Below are 16624 nucleotides of genomic sequence, written 5' to 3'. Positions count from 1 at the left end.
GAAGACGCCGCACTGGAGTGGTCCAGGCGGGACTGGGAGCGCGAGGAGGCGGAGCAGCAACGGCGGCTGCTGGATCTGGCTGCCGCGCGTCAACGCGCCGCCCGCGCCGCCACACCATCCGCTGCTAGGAACGTTGCGCCCAGGGAGGTGGTCAAGGTCGAGGACAGCAGCGACGACGACATGTACCGTCCGTCGCCGCCACGCGCTGGCGACGCCGCGAGCACGAGCCGCAGTACGAGGCTCCGCCGCCCCAGGACAACGCCGGCTCCAGCGACGACGAGGACGGCGGCGACTACACGTCGTTCTACCGCCATTTCGGCATGTAGTAGGCCGTTCTGTAGTTTAAATTTTAGTTTGCCATCGCCGAATTCAAAAATATATGTTCGAATTCGGCCTACTTATGTACGAACTCGCCTCTATATGTTAAATATCATTAAATTTCGCTTATGTTTGAACGAACTCGGCAATTTTGTCTGAATTCGTTACATCCATCCTGGGCTCGCGGCTGGGAAAATGGGCCTCCCCAGGCCAAAGTTTTCTCCAATCCGGACGAAAATATCGCCGGATTTGGGCGTGGGGAGCTCAAACAGCTGGAGATGCTCTAACCCAGGGCATTCAACTTGACAACTTAGTGAAAAAAAGGGGGGAAAGGTGCTTGCATTTATTGACTGGTAATCTGGTACGTAATAAACGATACATCAAGTTCTGGCTCCCGTTTCTACTGCTGCGACAAGGAAGAGCATCAGGCAAGCTGACGGATCAGGCCATCCTGAGCATGCAGAAGAGCACTAAGCATGCGATTACGATCTTCAGCTTGCGGGAGTTTGCTTTCGCTTCAGCGAGCTCTGCTTGAATCCCGTCGATCTCTTTCTCGTGATGCGTCTGCAGATTCGCAACATCTGCATCATGCGGCGCCTGCCCCTTGAGACTAACACAGCATTCTCTGCCTCGAGACGCCTGGTTGCGTAAGCTACTTTCGCATCAGTGTAACTCTTGAGCAGATCTTCCCAAATCCACAAAAAACATCCCTGACCAGATCGGGGCAAAAAAAAGTGTGGGTGTGAGCGCGATGAAAAGGTAGAAGGAACTGATAAAAAAGAGACCGACGATGAGGTTATACTTATATCTCCTACCTGTATCCCTCTGTAGGACTCGCACCTGACTGGCGGGCGGGCTGGATTCCCACACTTCAGGAAGTAACGGTAGGGGTTGGCGATGGTGTTTGCCCTCAGCGACAGAGCTGGCCTTGAGCATGCACACAACAGCACCGGCTGTGCGTCGCCCAGCTCGTCGCACGGGGCCTTCCCGTCTGCGAGGACAATCGCCCTCCCAAGATCGCGGGCTCCTGATGATCCTCCACTCGATGCCTCCCTTCGGCTTGCAGCGCTGCTGCGGCTGACGATCGAACCGGCAGGCTCCATGGCTTCCGATGCAGAGAAACTATGGGTGGACGCGCTGAGGCTTGTGTGTGTTGTTGACGATGGATGTGATGTGCTGCCCTCAAATATAACTGCTACTGGCCGTCTCGATGAAACAAAACGGGCTGAAAATAGGCACCGGCCCGCCTATTGGACCTGAAATCGGCCCGTGTGTACACTCTGGTCGTCTGGGCCGTTTCGGGCTGCAAATTGGTAAAAGGTAACTCTACGTGCCTACACTATACCTACGTCTGAGACGTTGTACGGGGTAGTGCTGACATGATGCTGTGGTAGCTAGGCCAGGCGTCGGTAATCTGGTGCATGTGTACCTAAACCTCGCCGTGTGCATCTACCACCATGGACAGCAAATTATTTTCGATAAACCCTAATAGTCCTTTCTTTAAATTTTGGTCTAAAAGTTAACAACCAAAATCGGATGAATGCCTTCGTTGGTTATCCCAAAGAATTGATTGGGAATTCTTTCCACTATGAAGTAAACGACAAAAGTGTTTGTTAATGTTACTTGCTTATTTCCAAGAAATTGTTTTCTAGCGAAGTATTTGAGTGGGAGGACAATAGAACTTGATAAGGTTTATGAACCTGAGCATAATGATCAGAGTAGCGCAGTATCGGAAATTGGTTCCGGAAGCGACCATGACGAACATGGCTCCCATGACTACAAAGTGTTTTAGTCATGGAGATCGAAGTACATATTGAACCTTGTAGGTATGGTTTACTTTGTGATCAAATAAATGATTTGTGAACAAAGGATTGATTTTGAACAATGATAAACCAACTACAAACAAAGAAGTTATGATGGGCCCTGATGTCTACGCCCCCTCCTTTTCCTGTAGACAGTGTTGGGCCTCCAAGAGCAGAGGTTTGTAGAACAGCAGCAAGTTTTCCCTTAAGTGGATCACCCAAGGTTTATCGAACTCAGGGAGGAAGAGGTCAAAGATATCCCTCTCATGCAACCCTGCAACCACAAAGCAAGAAGTCTCTTGTGTCCCCAACACACCTAATAGGTGCACTAGTTCGGCGAAGAGATAGTGAAATACAGGTGGTATGAATATATATGAGCAGTAGCAACGGTGCCAGAAAATAGCTTGCTGGCGTGTAGTTGATGGTGGTAGTATTGCAGACGTAGTAACGCAAAGAAAACAAGTAAACAAGCAGTAGTAACGCAGCAGTATTTAGGAACAAGGCCTAGGGATTAGACTTTCACTAGTGGACACTCTCAACATTGATCACATAACAGAATAGATAAATGCATACTCTACACTCTTGTTGGATGATGAACACATTGCGTAGGATTACACGAACCCTCAATGCCGGAGTTAACAAGCTCCACAATTCAATGTTCATATTTAAGTAACCTTAGAGTGTAAGATAGATCAATACGACTAAACCAAGTACTAACGTAGCATGCACACTGTCACCTTCATGCTAAAAAAGGGGGCATAGAACACATCGATACTATCATAGCAATAGTTAACTTCGCAATCTACAAGAGATCATGATCATAGCATAAACCAAGTACTAACACGGATGCACACACTGTCACCATTACACCGTGTAGGAGGAATAAAACTACTTTAATAACATTGCTAGAGTAGCACATAGATAAATTGTGATACAAATACATTGCAATCATAAAGAGATATAAATAAGCACTTCACTATGCCATTCATAACAGTGAATAAGTATTCTGTGAAATATAGCCTAAGAGACCCACACGGTGCACACACTGTCACCTTTACACACGTGGGACAAGGAGTCTCCGGAGATCACATAAGTAAAATTCACTTGACTAGCATAACGACATCTAGATTACAAGCATCATCATATGAATCTCAATCATGTAAGGCAGCTCATGAGATTATTGTATTGAAGTACATAGGAGAGAGATGAACCACATAGCTACCGGTACAGCCCCGAGCCTCGATGGAGAACTACTCCCTCCTCATGGGAGACAGCAGCGTTGATGGAGATGGCGGTGGTGTCGATGGAGGAGCCTTCCGGGGGCACTTCCCCGTTCCGGCGGCGTGCCGGAACAGAGACTCCTATCCCCCAGATCTTGGCTTCGCGATGGCGGCGGCTCTGGAAGGTTTTCTCTGGTTTCGTCCAACGTATCAGGGTTTTCGCGACGGAGGCTTTAAATAGGCTAAGAGGCGGCGCCAGAGGGTCGAAGGGGTGCCCACACCATAGGGTGGCGCGGGCCCCCCTGGCCGCGCCGGCCTAGGGTTTGGTGGGCCTGTGCCCCCTCCCTGGTGGCTCTCGGGTGTTCTGGATGCTTCCGGCAAAATAGGAACCCGGGCGTTGATTTCGTCCAATTCCGAGAATATTTCGTTACTAGGATTTCGAAACCAAAAACAGCGAGAAAACAGAACTGCACTTCGGCATCTTGTTAATAGGTTAGTTCCAGAAAATGCACGAATATGACATAAAGTGTGCATAAAACATGTAGATAACATCAATAATGTGGCATGGAACATAAGAAATTATCGATACGTCGGAGACGTATCAGCATCCCCAAGCTTAGTTCTGCTCGTCCCGAGCAGGTAAAACGATAACACTGATAATTTCTGGAGTGACATGCCATCATAACCTTGATCATACTATTTGTAAAGCATATGTAGTGAATGCAGCGATCAAAATAATGTATATGACATGAGTAAACAAGTGAATCATATAGCAAAGACTTTTCATGAATAGCACTTCAAGACAAGCATCAATAAGTCTTGCATAAGAGTTAACTCATAAAGCAATAATTCAAAGTAAAGGTATTGAAGCAACACAAAGGAAGATTAAGTTTCAGCGGTTGCTTTCAACTTGTAACATGTATATCTCATGGATATTGTCAACATAGAGTAATATAATAAGTGCAATAAGCAAATATGTAGGAATCAATGCACAGTTCACACAAGTGTTTGCTTCTTGAGGTGGAGAGAAATAGGTGAACTGACTCAACATTGAAAGTAAAAGAATGGTCCTCCATAGAGGAAAAACATCGATTGCTATATTTGTGCTAGAGCTTTGATTTTGAAAACATGAAACAATTTTGTCAACGGTAGTAATAAAGCATATGTATCATGTAAATTATATCTTACAAGTTGCAAGCCTCATGCATAGTATACTAATAGTGCCCGCACCTTGTCCTAATTAGCTTGGACTACCGGATCATCGCAATGCACATGTTTTAACCAAGTGTCACAAAGGGGTACCTCTATGCCGCCTGTACAAAGGTCTAAGGAGAAAGCTCGCATTGGATTTCTCGCTATTGATTATTCTCAACTTAGACATCCATACCGGGACAACATAGACAACAGATAATGGACTCCTCTTTTATGCATAAGCATGTAACAACAATTAATAATTTTCTCATATGAGATTGAGGATATATGTCCAAAACTGAAACGTCCACCATGGATCATGGCTTTAGTTAGCGGCCCAATGTTCTTCTCTAACAATATGCATGCTTAACCATAAGGTGGTAGATCTCTCTTACTTCAGACAAGACGAACATGCATAGCAACTCACATGAAATTCAACAAAGTAGTTGATGGCGTCCCCAGTGAACATGGTTATCGCACAACAAGCAACTTAATAAGAGATAAAGTGCATAATTACATATTCAATACCACAATAGTTTTTAAGCTATTTGTCCCATGAGCTATATATTGCAAAGGTGAATGATGGAATTTTAAAGGTAGCACTCAAGCAATTTACTTTGGAATGGCGGAGAAATACCATGTAGTAGGTAGGTATGGTGGACACAAATGGCATAGTGGTTGGCTCAAGGATTTTGGATGCATGAGAAGTATTCCCTCTCGATACAAGGTTTAGGCTAGCAAGGTTATTTGAAACAAACACAAGGATGAACCGGTGCAGCAAAACTCACATAAAAGACATATTGTAAACATTATAAGACTCTACACCGTCTTCCTTGTTGTTCAAACTCAATACTAGAAATTATCTAGACCTTAGAGAGACCAATTATGCAAACCAAATTTTAGCAAGCTCTATGTATTTCTTCATTAATGGGTGCAAAGTATATGATGCAAGAGCTTAAACATGAGCACAACAATTGCCAAGTATCACATTACCCAAGACATTTATAGCAGTTACTACATGTATCATTTTCCAATTTCAACCATATAACAATTTAACGAAGAAAAAACTTCGCCATGAATACTAAAAGCTAAGAACACATGTGTTCATATGCAACAGCGGAGCGTGTCTCTCTCCCACACAAGCATTTATTTAACAAAAACAAAAACAAGAAACATACTGACGCTCCAAGAAAAGCACATAAGATGTGACCGAATAAAAATATAGTTTCAAGAGAAGGAACCTGATAATGTTGTCGATGAAGAAGGGGATGCCTTGGGCATCCCCAAGCTTAGACGCTTGAGTCTTCTTGATATATGGAGGGGTGAACCACCGGGGCATCCCCAAGCTTAGAGCTTTCACTCTTCTTGATCATAGTATATCATCCTCCTCTCTTGACCCTTGAAAACTTCCTTCACACCAAACTTCTCATAAACTTCATTAGAGGGGTTAGTACATAATCAAAAACTCACATGTTCAGAGGTGACACAATCATTCTTAACAATTCTGGACATTGCTCAAAGCTACTGGAAGGTAATGGAACAAAGAAATCCACCCAACACAGCGAAAGAAGCAATGCGAAATAAAAGGCAGAATCTGTCAAAACAGAACAGTCCGTAAAGACGAATTTTTAATAAATACTTCCGTTGCTCAAATCAGAAAATTCAAAACTAATGAAAGTTGCGTACATATCTGAGGAACACGCACGTAAATTGGCATATTTTTCTGATTTTTCTACAGAGAAAACAGCCCAGATTCGTGACAGATAGAAATCTGTTTCTGCGCAGAAATCCAAATCTAGTATCAACCTTCGATTAGAGGCTTCACTTGGCACAACAAAACACAAAACTAAGATAAGGAGAGGTTGCTACAGTAGTAGACAACTTCCAAGACACAAATATAAAACAAAGTACTGTAGCAAAATAACACATGGGTTATCTTCCAAGAAGTTCTTTCTTTATAGCCATTAAGATGGGCTCAGCAGTTTTAATGATGCACTCGCAAGAAATAGTATTTGAAGCAAAAGAGAGCATCAAGAGGCAAATTCAAAATACATTTAAGTCTAACATGCTTCCTATGCATAGGAATCTTGTAAATAAACAAGTTCATGAAGAGCAAAGTAACGAGCATAGGAAGATAGAACAAGTGTAGCTTCAAAAATTTCAGCACATAGAGAGGTGTTTTAGTAACATGAAAATTTCTACAACCATATTTTCCTCTCTCATAATAACTTTCAGTAGCAACATGAGCAAACTCAACAATATAACTATCACATAAAGCATTCTTATCATGAGCCTCATGCATAAAATTATTACTCTCCACATAAGCATAGTTATTCTTATTAATTGTAGTAGGAGCAAATTCAACAAAGTAGCTATCATTATTATTCTCATCAAGTGTAGGAGGCATAGTATAATCACAACAAAATTTACCCTCCATAGTAAGTGGCACCAAAAGACCACTATCATTATAATCATCATATATGGGAGGCAAAGTATCATCAAAGAAAATTTTCTCCTCAATGCTTGGGGGACTAAAAAGATCATGAAAACCAGCTTCCCCAAGCTTAGAACTTTCTATATCATTATCAACAATGGTGTTCAAAACGTTCATACTAATATTACTACCAGCATGCAAATAAGATTCCATAGGTTTTTTAATTTTCGCATCAAACAATCCATGTTTTAAATCAGGAAATAGCATAAGAAGCTCATTTTTGTCCATTATGCCAAACTAGTGTAAACAAGAAACAAAAAGTTGCAATTGCAGGATCTAAAGGAAATAGCTTCGAGTACTTACAACGGCGAAAATAGCTTAGTAGCCGAGATCCGGAGTGTGAGTACCTTCTACCTTTCCTCCCCGGCAACGGCGCCAGAAAATAGCTTGATGTCTACGCCCCCTCCTTTTCCTGTAGACAATGTTGGGCCTCCAAGAGCAGAGGTTTGTAGAACAGCAGCAAGTTTTCCCTTAAGTGGATCACCCAAGGTTTATCGAACTCAGGGAGGAAGAGGTCAAAGATATCCCTCTCATGCAACCCTGCAACCACAAAGCAAGAAGTCTCTTGTGTCCCCAACACACCTAATAGGTGCACTAGTTCGGCGAAGAGATAGTGAAATAAATGTGGTATGAATATATATGAGCAGTAGCAACGGTGCCAGAAAATAGCTTGCTGGCGTGTAGTTGATGGTGGTAGTATTGCAGCGATGTAACGCAGTAAAACAAGAAACAAGCGTAGTAACGCAGCAGTATTTAGGAACAAGGCCTAGGGATTAGACTTTCACTAGTGGACACTCTCAACATTGATCACATAACAGAATAGATAAATGCATACTCTACACTCTTGTTGGATGATGAACACATTGCGTAGGATTACACGAACCCTCAATGCCGGAGTTAACAAGCTCCACAATTCAATGTTCATATTTAAGTAACCTTAGAGTGTAAGATAGATCAATACGACTAAACCAAGTACTAACGTAGCATGCACACTGTCACCTTCATGCTAAGAAAGGGGGCATAGAACACATCGATACTATCATAGCAATAGTTAACTTCGCAATCTACAAGAGATCATGATCATAGCATAAACCAAGTACTAACACGGATGCACACACTGTCACCATTACACCATGTAGGAGGAATAAAACTACTTTAATAACATTGCTAGAGTAGCACATAGATAAATTGTGATACAAATACATTGCAATCATAAAGAGATATAAATAAGCACTTCACTATGCCATTCATAACAGTGAATAAGTATTCTGTGAAATATAGCCTAAGAGACCCACACGGTGCACACACTGTCACCTTTACACACGTGGGACAAGGAGTCTCCGGAGATCACATAAGTAAAATTCACTTGACTAGCATAACGACATCTAGATTACAAGCATCATCATATGAATCTCAATCATGTAAGGCAGCTCATGAGATTATTGTATTGAAGTACATAGGAGAGAGATGAACCACATAGCTACCGGTACAGCCCCGAGCCTCGATGGAGAACTACTCCCTCCTCATGGGAGACAGCAGCGTTGATGGAGATGGCGGTGGTGTCGATGGAGGAGCCTTCCGGGGGCACTTCCCCGTTCCGGCGGCGTGCCGGAACAGAGACTCCTGTCCCCCAGATCTTGGCTTCGCGATGGCGGCGGCTCTGGAAGGTTTTCTCTGGTTTCATCCAACGTATCAGGGTTTTCGCGACGGAGGCTTTAAATAGGCGAAGAGGCGGCGCCAGAGGGTCGAAGGGGTGCCCACACCATAGGGTGGCGCGGGCCCCCCCTGGCCGCGCCGGCCTAGGGTTTGGTGGGCCTGTGCCCCCTCCCTGGTGGCTCTCGGGTGTTCTGGATGCTTCCGGGCAAAATAGGAACCTGGGCGTTGATTTCGTCCAATTCCGAGAATATTTCGTTACTAGGATTTCTGAAACCAAAAACAGCAGAAAACAGGAACTGGCACTTCGGCATCTTGTTAATAGGTTAGTTCCAGAAAATGCACGAATATGACATAAAGTGTGCATAAAACATGTAGATAACATCAATAATGTGGCATGGAACATAAGAAATTATCGATACGTCGGAGACGTATCAGGCCCTGACTCCGTTAAAATGGCTATATGCCATGAAATCCAAGATAGATAAATACTTTTTGAAAGTAAATGGATCTATAAAATTGATGGACTTGGATGGAATATCCTTAAAGAAGCTCGACTTGTCGAAAAATTGTTTACGACAAAGTTCAAAGAGTTGACTACGATAAGATTAGATCTTCCGTAGCAATGCTTATAGTCTATGTGGATTATTCTAGTAATCACTACATATTTCTTTTATGAGATATGCTAGTAGGATGGCAAAATACATTACTTATCAGAAGTATGTATTAAAAGGTGTATACAAGATACAACCAAGAGTTTTGCTGGTCCGTGGAATACTAGATAGGTATACAAACTTCAATTTGATGAAGTAAGTATAGCGGAGTTTGAATCTTCACTGGATGAAATAGTCAAAGAGTTTTTGATTTCATTAGAGACGATGAAGAAGCTTGCATTTGCAAGAAATTAAGTGGGAGCGTTGAGACATATTTATAATACTTATGTAGAAGACATATAGTTGGTTATAAATAATGTAATTACATACTTGATTAAAAGGTTTCATTGAAAAATTAACTTCAATGAAAGTGATATGGACTGAAACAAATTTTGTGTCAAGATCTATGAAGATAGATTGAAACACATAATATGTTCAAGTCAAAGTACATAGAATGGATATTGAAATAGTTCAATATAAAAATATTAAGAAAATATTCTTGTCATGTTAAGTTTTAACAAAACTTGAGTGTATCTGACACTCAATGAGTAAAAACACATGAGTGATTATAGATCACGAATAATATGTACACAATCAGATGTCATGTTCTATAAAGTGTTATGAGCATATACCAGAATGATTCATATGATGATCATTGGACGACAGTAAGAATATTCTTGAGTACTTTAGAAGAACTAAGGATATATATATAGTTTTGTATGGGAAATGACAAACAAATCGCTGTAAGATGTTGCACCGATATTTGTTTTGTCACATATGAAAATAAAATTTCAATCTCGAATTAGACTAAGTGTTGTTTAAAAGGTAGCACGATGAGCTAGAAGTTGTTTATGCTAGATTTTAGAAGAGTTCTAAATATTATAACGGATTCTACAAAAGAAGGCAGAATATGTCATTGTTTTGACAATGACAAAGGATGTTAAATTCAAGAGGTTCTTTGAGAACTTGGTGTAGTTCCGACAGAGTCAGAACTTTGAAGCTATATTGTGTGTGACAATATTAGTAACATATTTCAGACCGCGGAATTAAGGTTCCACCAGAAGACCAAACATATTTAATGCCGACTCATTTGGAAATGAGTGATGCGTTGAGACGCAAATGAATTACAAAATACATACGTTTCTGAGCATGTCAGATCCGTTGACTAAAACCTCTCCCGTGAGCAAAACATGATAAAACACCAGAAGGCCAAGGTGTTATATCTTTACAAATGTAAACTAGATTATTGACTCTAGTGCAAGTGGGAGACTGAAGGAGATATGCCCAAGAGGCAATAATAAAAGTGGTTATTATATATCTTTATGTTTATGATAAATGTTTATATATCATGCTATAATTGTATTAACCGAAACATTAGTACTTGTGTGATATGTAGACAACAAAGAGTCCCTAGTATGCCTCTTAACTAGCTTGTTGATTAATGGATGATTAGTTTCATAATCATGAACATTGGATCTTATTAATAACAAGGTTATATCATTATATGAATGATGTAATGGACACACCCAATTAAGCATAGCATAAGATCACGTCATTGAGTTATTTGCTATAAGCTTTCGATACATAGTTACCTAGTCCTTATGACCATGAGATCATGTAAATCACTTATACCGAAAAGGTACTTTGATTACACCAAACGCCACTGCGTAAATGGGTGGTTATAAAGGTGGGATTAAGTATCCGGAAAGTATGAGTTGAGGCATATGGATCAACAGTGGGATTTGTCCATCCCGATGACAGATAGATATACTCACGGGCCCACTCGGTGGAATGTCGTCTAATGTCTTGCAAGCATATGAATAAGTTCATAAGAGACCACATACCACGGTACGAGTAAAGAGTACTTGTCAGGAGACGAGGTTGAACAAGGTATAGAGTGATACCGATGATCAAACCTCGGACAAGTAAAATATCGCGTGACAAAGGGAATTGGTATCGTATGTGAATGGTTCATTCGATCACTGAAGTCATCATTGAATATGTGGGAGCCATTATGGATCTCCAGATCCCGCTATTGGTTATTGGTCGGAGTGAGTACTCAACCATGTCCGCATAGTTCGCGAACCGTAGGGTGACACACTTAAGGTTTGATGTTGAAATGGTAGAACTTGAATATGGAATGGAGTTCGAATATTTGTTCGGAGTCCCGGATGAGATCCCGGACATCACGAGGAGTTCCGGAATGGTCCGGAGAATAAGATTCATATATAGGAAGTCATATTCCAAGTTTGGAAATGATCCGGTGCATTTATGGCAGGTTCTAGAAGGTTCTAGAAAAGTCCGGAAGAAATCACCATGGAAAGTAGAGTCCCGGAGGGACTCCACCTTGCATGGCCAGCCAACCCTAAAGGGGAGGAGTCCAAGGTGGACTCCCCAAGGGTGGCCGGCCAACCCCCCTCATGGAAGGGGGGAATCCCACCCCAAGTGGGATTCCCACCTTGGGTAGGTTTCCCTACACATGGAAGGTTTTTGGTTCGGGTCTTATTCGAAGACTTGTAGTCCAACACTTGGGGCTTCCACCTATATAATGAGGGGCATAGGAGAGGGGGCTGACCACCACAAGCCCATAGCTTGGCCGCACCCATAGGTGGCCGGCCACCCCCTCTCCCAAACCCTAGCCGCCCCCTCTCTCCTCCTCTTCTCCCGCACGCTTAGCGAAGCTCCGCCGGAGATCTCCACCGCCACCGCCACCACGCCGTCGTGCTGCCGGATTCAAGGAGGAGCTACTACTTCCGCTGCCCGCTGGAACGGGGAGAAGGACGTTGTCTTCATCAACACCGAACGTGTGACCGAGTACGGAGGTGCTGCCCGTTCGTGGCGCCGGAGGGATCGTGATCAAGATCTTCTACGCGCTTTTGCAAGCGGCAAGTGATCGTCTACCGCAGCAATAAGAGCCTACTCTTATAGGCTTTGGAAATCTTCAAGGGTTAGTCTTGATCATCCCCTCGTTGCTCCCGTCTTCTAGATTGCATCTTGGCTTGGATTGCGTTCTCGCGGTAGAAATTTTTTTGTTTTCTATGCAACGAATCCCTACAGGCGGAGCCATCGCAATCACTATCGCCGGAGCCAGCCTCGGAGTCGTCGTCGGAGCCTTCTCCGGAACGCTCGATGCTTGACCCGGAGCCTTCCGCATAGTACTCCGGCTCTCCCTCTTCCTCCTCCGCATCGGAAAATCCCTTGGGCAGATCATACTTGTGATACCAGAACGAGTGATTAACTCACCTGACAAACAGCTGCTCAAACCCTTTGGTTTCCGAGAGGATGACGCCGATGTCGGAACCCTCTGGAGTTCCGCGCGCAACATCCGCGAAGTTGAGTGCAGGGAAGTGAGCCTTGCAGGTGGCTAAGACTAGGGAGGCGACTCCGCGAGCGGAAGACTCCTGCCAATCCTTGATGAAATCCGGCACTTGCTCCATCAGCTTGGTCATCGTGTCGATCAATGAAGTTTTGGCCCTCTTCAGAGACAGGGTCTTGGCGATTCCGCGACAGGCTGCAAAAAGCGCGTCGATGGAACTCTGCGCTTCGTCATATGCCTCCATCCTCTTGAGGGTTGACTCCTTGGTCCACTCAAAGCCAAGGCTTACTGTGGGAAGATGGGGTTCAGTTCCTTCATGGACAGAAATGCATATATTGAAGCCGGAACAATGCCAAGGAAAGGGTGCTTACGGAAGATGAGCTTGTCAATGGCCTCCGCCTCCGCCTCTTGAACTTTGTTCTTGGCGACTAAGGAAGTTACTCGACTTTGGCTTTTCTTTAGTTTATCATTCAATTCCGCCAATTCGCGAGCATGCTTCTCGGAGAGCTCCTTCCTCGCCTTATTCTCCTTGTCGGAGGATTCCTTGATGAAGGCCTTGAGGGACTCGTTCTCCGCCTCGAGCACCTTGACTTTGGCGGACAGATCATCGAATGAGGAGTGCTTGGCAGTTTCTTCTGAAAGCGGAAAGTTGCACATATTATACATCATGAACAATTATATCGGCATGATGATCATATCTCGGATTTCGTACCTTGAAGGCGGGTCTCCAAAAGCTGGATAGCCTTCTGGCTATTCTCCGCGTTCTGGCGCAGCGCCTCAATCTCTGTTATCTGCTCCAGCACGTGGACACGCAGATCCTCGTGCAATTTCCGCGTGGTCTGAGAAGCAGAGAGGAGTTAGCCGGATATTTAAAATCTTGGGGGCTGGCGAGGAACTCAAAGTCTTGGAGGTATAAAATTTTAAATTTCCGCCTAAAGTACATATTGGAGAAAGCATCGGCTAACACATGTTACACGGAAAAAATGTCTGACCCAATGCTTGGGGGCTAGTGTTACCTTGCGCACGTCCTTGTGTTTGGCAAAAAACACCTGCAGACCGTCCTCCAGTTCGGTGAGCTCCTGCATCTCCACGTTCGACTTCCCCCACACCTTGTCCATCATGGCGGAAACTTCCGCGTGGCGCTCTGCGAGGGAACGCTTTTGCAGAGATGGAGCTGGTTGAGGGTTGGCCTGAAGCGTGCTGGAGGCATGGATGAGCTGCACCTTCTGCTCATACTCTTCCTCCGTAGGCCCCGCGAAGGTGGCGCTTGGTTGATCAAGCGGAGGGGCAGACGAGGAGGCGCCCTTGCCGGAATCGCCGTGGCCGATGGGGTCTTCAGGAAGGTCATCGAGGTTGATGACGTCCTTGGGATCCGGCTTGGAGGCAGACGAGGCCTTGGGCGGAATCTCCACCTCAGGTGTAACAGGGACTGAAGCCGGAGACGGCTTGACCTTCTTCTTCAGAACTCTTGGAGCTTTGGGGGGTTGGCTTCCGGAACTTTAGTAAAAGAAAAAAGCATACAACTAAGTAAGGGTTTGTTCGTGGAAACAAAGGAATTTGTCTTCCGGGAACCAGAAGCTTACCCGGAAGGCTTGAAGAATTGCTGGATATCAGGTTGGCCTCTGTTGCTGGTGTCGATAAGCTTGAGGCGCTTTTTCTCCGCCTCCGCTTTCCGAGTCGCCGCAGTGCTGAGCACTTCGTGGGCGCGTTTCGCGGCGGGGCTGGAGGGAGCGGCCCTCTTCCTCCTGGAAGGGCGCGGAGCATCATGAGCTTCCGCCTCCGATGCGGCCTCCAGATCCGTGGTGCCTGTGGTAGGTACTCGGACGAGAGTTCCGAGTTCGCTTTCCTCGAGGGCTTCGAGCTAAGGCACAGTGCTAACACTTAGACAAAAAGTTTGAATGCAAAGGAAACAGTAGACTAAGTCAAGACGACGTACCGCGGTTCCGGAACCATTCATGTGGATATCTTTGTTGCACACGTTAACATGAAGTTCACGCGGAATCTTGATGAGGAGCCGGATCCTCTTGTCGATGGCGTCGACGGAGAGATTATCCTTTGTGGCGCGCATTGAGTCGTCGCGCCCTGTGTACTGGAACATCAAGCGGTCCCTGTGTTGGAGCGGCTGGATCCGCTTGGTGAACCAGGACAGGGTCAGGTCCTTCCCTGTCAGCCCTTCCTCCGTGAGCTTACAGATCCGCCTAACGGCGTGTGTGAGCTGGGGTGATTCGGAGAGGTGGGGGCAATGCGTCCATGCCGGAACTTCGGTGGTAGGGCAGTTCTTGAACGGCGGCAATCTCCTTTCGCTTGCCGGGTCGGAGACGTCCTTCAAGTAGAAGAAACCCCCAGACCAGTACCGCGCGGATTCGTGGCGGTCGGTATGAGGGTAGACGCGGCCAGGGCGGATCATAAAGGTGATGGATCTGCACGTCGCCAGCTCGGAGGACTGGCGGATCCTCTCCTTCTTGACGGAAAAGTAATATTGGAACAGGGAGAGCTCGGGAGTTACCCGGAGATGGCCCTCGCAGAGGGTGACGTGATTGCTGATCGCAAGCACGCTATTTGGAGAGATGTTATGGGGCTGAAGCCCATAAACCTTCAGGATCTCCAAGAAGAAGTCCGAAGGCGGAAATGAGAAGCCTCGCTCCACTAGTGCTTTCGTCAGCACCATCTCGTTGTCTTGGGGGGCTGGAGCTAAGGCATTCGGAACTGTCCTCCAGCTTCCGGGTTGCAGGAAGCCTTCCCCCTCCAAGTTCTTCAGCTCAGTCTCTGTGGTGGTGCAGGGCCACCATTTCCCTTTGGATTCCGAATCCCGCTGGCGGGCTTTGGATTTCTTGGCAGCGATCTCTTCCGCTTTCTTCTCTGCTTGTTTCGCCTCGGAGGTTTTCTCCGGGATAGCTGAGGTACCTTCGGTGTCCTTGCCGGAATCCTTGGTGGGATCCAGCTGGACTGGGACGAAGGGAGGCGGAGCAGAGGACAGAGGCGTTGCCATGATCGGCTCAGTGGTTGGAGGCGGAGTCACGGAAGACATCTGAAGACAGAAAAGATCGCGGAAAAGCAAAACTTAGTCGGATCCACGTCTTCATCCTAAAGATCATCCCTACCAGCTACGGTGAAGGATCGAAGCTCGGAGAACTTACCGTAATGGGTTCCGCGGTGGTCGGAGTCGCCGGCGATGAGGTTTTCGTACGGTGGCTCGCCGGAGTTAAGAACACGATGAACACCACGGTGGTGAAATCGCTCCGGTGATGCTCCAGCGAGTTTTCCGGTGGGTTCCGGCACGGCGGAGGAGGAGCTCGCGGGCGGCGCTGCGTAGAGAGGTGAGAAAGTGGGGTGAATGAGGAATTAGGGTTGACGCTGGATATTTATAGGCCGGAGGGACGAGATTCGTGCTCCGCATCCTGTGGTCGGAACGCAAGCGTCGCACCGTTGGATGCGTGACACGTGTCCCAACCCTAAACGGTAAAAGTGGCTAAGGGTAAGTTACCGCGCAAATCGCGCGAAAATGGCGCCAGAATTGGCAGAACCGTTTGAGTCTTTTAAGATTCCGGGTATTCGCGTGAAGATAAGCAGTTCTCGTTCGCAAGCAGGGAAGTAACCCGGAGACGTGTTTTGAACCGTCGATGGATGAAGTCCCGCGGGATGGGAACATTTTTCCGACTGAAGGTTGGAACGGAAGAAAATGTGAAGTTGGAGTTCTTCAAGTTTCTCCGCGTTACCAACATTGCCGGAGACCATGATGGGCTAGCAAGGCGGAAACAACAGGCGAAGCTTGGAGAACTCTGGGGGCTACTGTTGTGGGTATACTTCATGGGTGTACCATCGACAGTGCCTAGATCCGGCAAGCCCGGGTGGCCCACAGATGGTGATGTGGCATGTGGCCCATCGGGCGGCCCAGTTGCTGTTGATCCTGACGGATGAAGTCTGGCCCAGGCAGGGGGAGCCGGATCCGACCGACCTTGAGGAGGAACCCGGATCCA

The 16624-nt window shown here is 45.7% G+C and overlaps 1 long non-coding RNA gene across 1 annotated transcript; it reads right to left on the bottom strand.

Annotated features, from left to right (window-relative positions):
• Positions 1–632: 632 nt before the first annotated feature.
• LOC127338246 (uncharacterized) lies at positions 633–1742 on the bottom strand. The gene is made up of 2 exons (XR_011754019.1): positions 1134–1742; positions 633–1028 (listed from the first exon to the last, which is right to left on the bottom strand). It is a non-coding gene; the product is annotated as an uncharacterized lncRNA (long non-coding RNA).
• Between the last annotated feature and the right edge of the window lie 14882 nt (positions 1743–16624).

Source organism: Lolium perenne, chromosome 3, assembly GCF_019359855.2.
Source record: "Lolium perenne isolate Kyuss_39 chromosome 3, Kyuss_2.0, whole genome shotgun sequence".
NCBI classification, from domain to species: domain Eukaryota; kingdom Viridiplantae; phylum Streptophyta; class Magnoliopsida; order Poales; family Poaceae; genus Lolium; species Lolium perenne.
The sequence above is the reverse complement of the archived record's forward strand: the minus strand, read 5'-3'. Positions and strand labels throughout refer to the sequence as shown.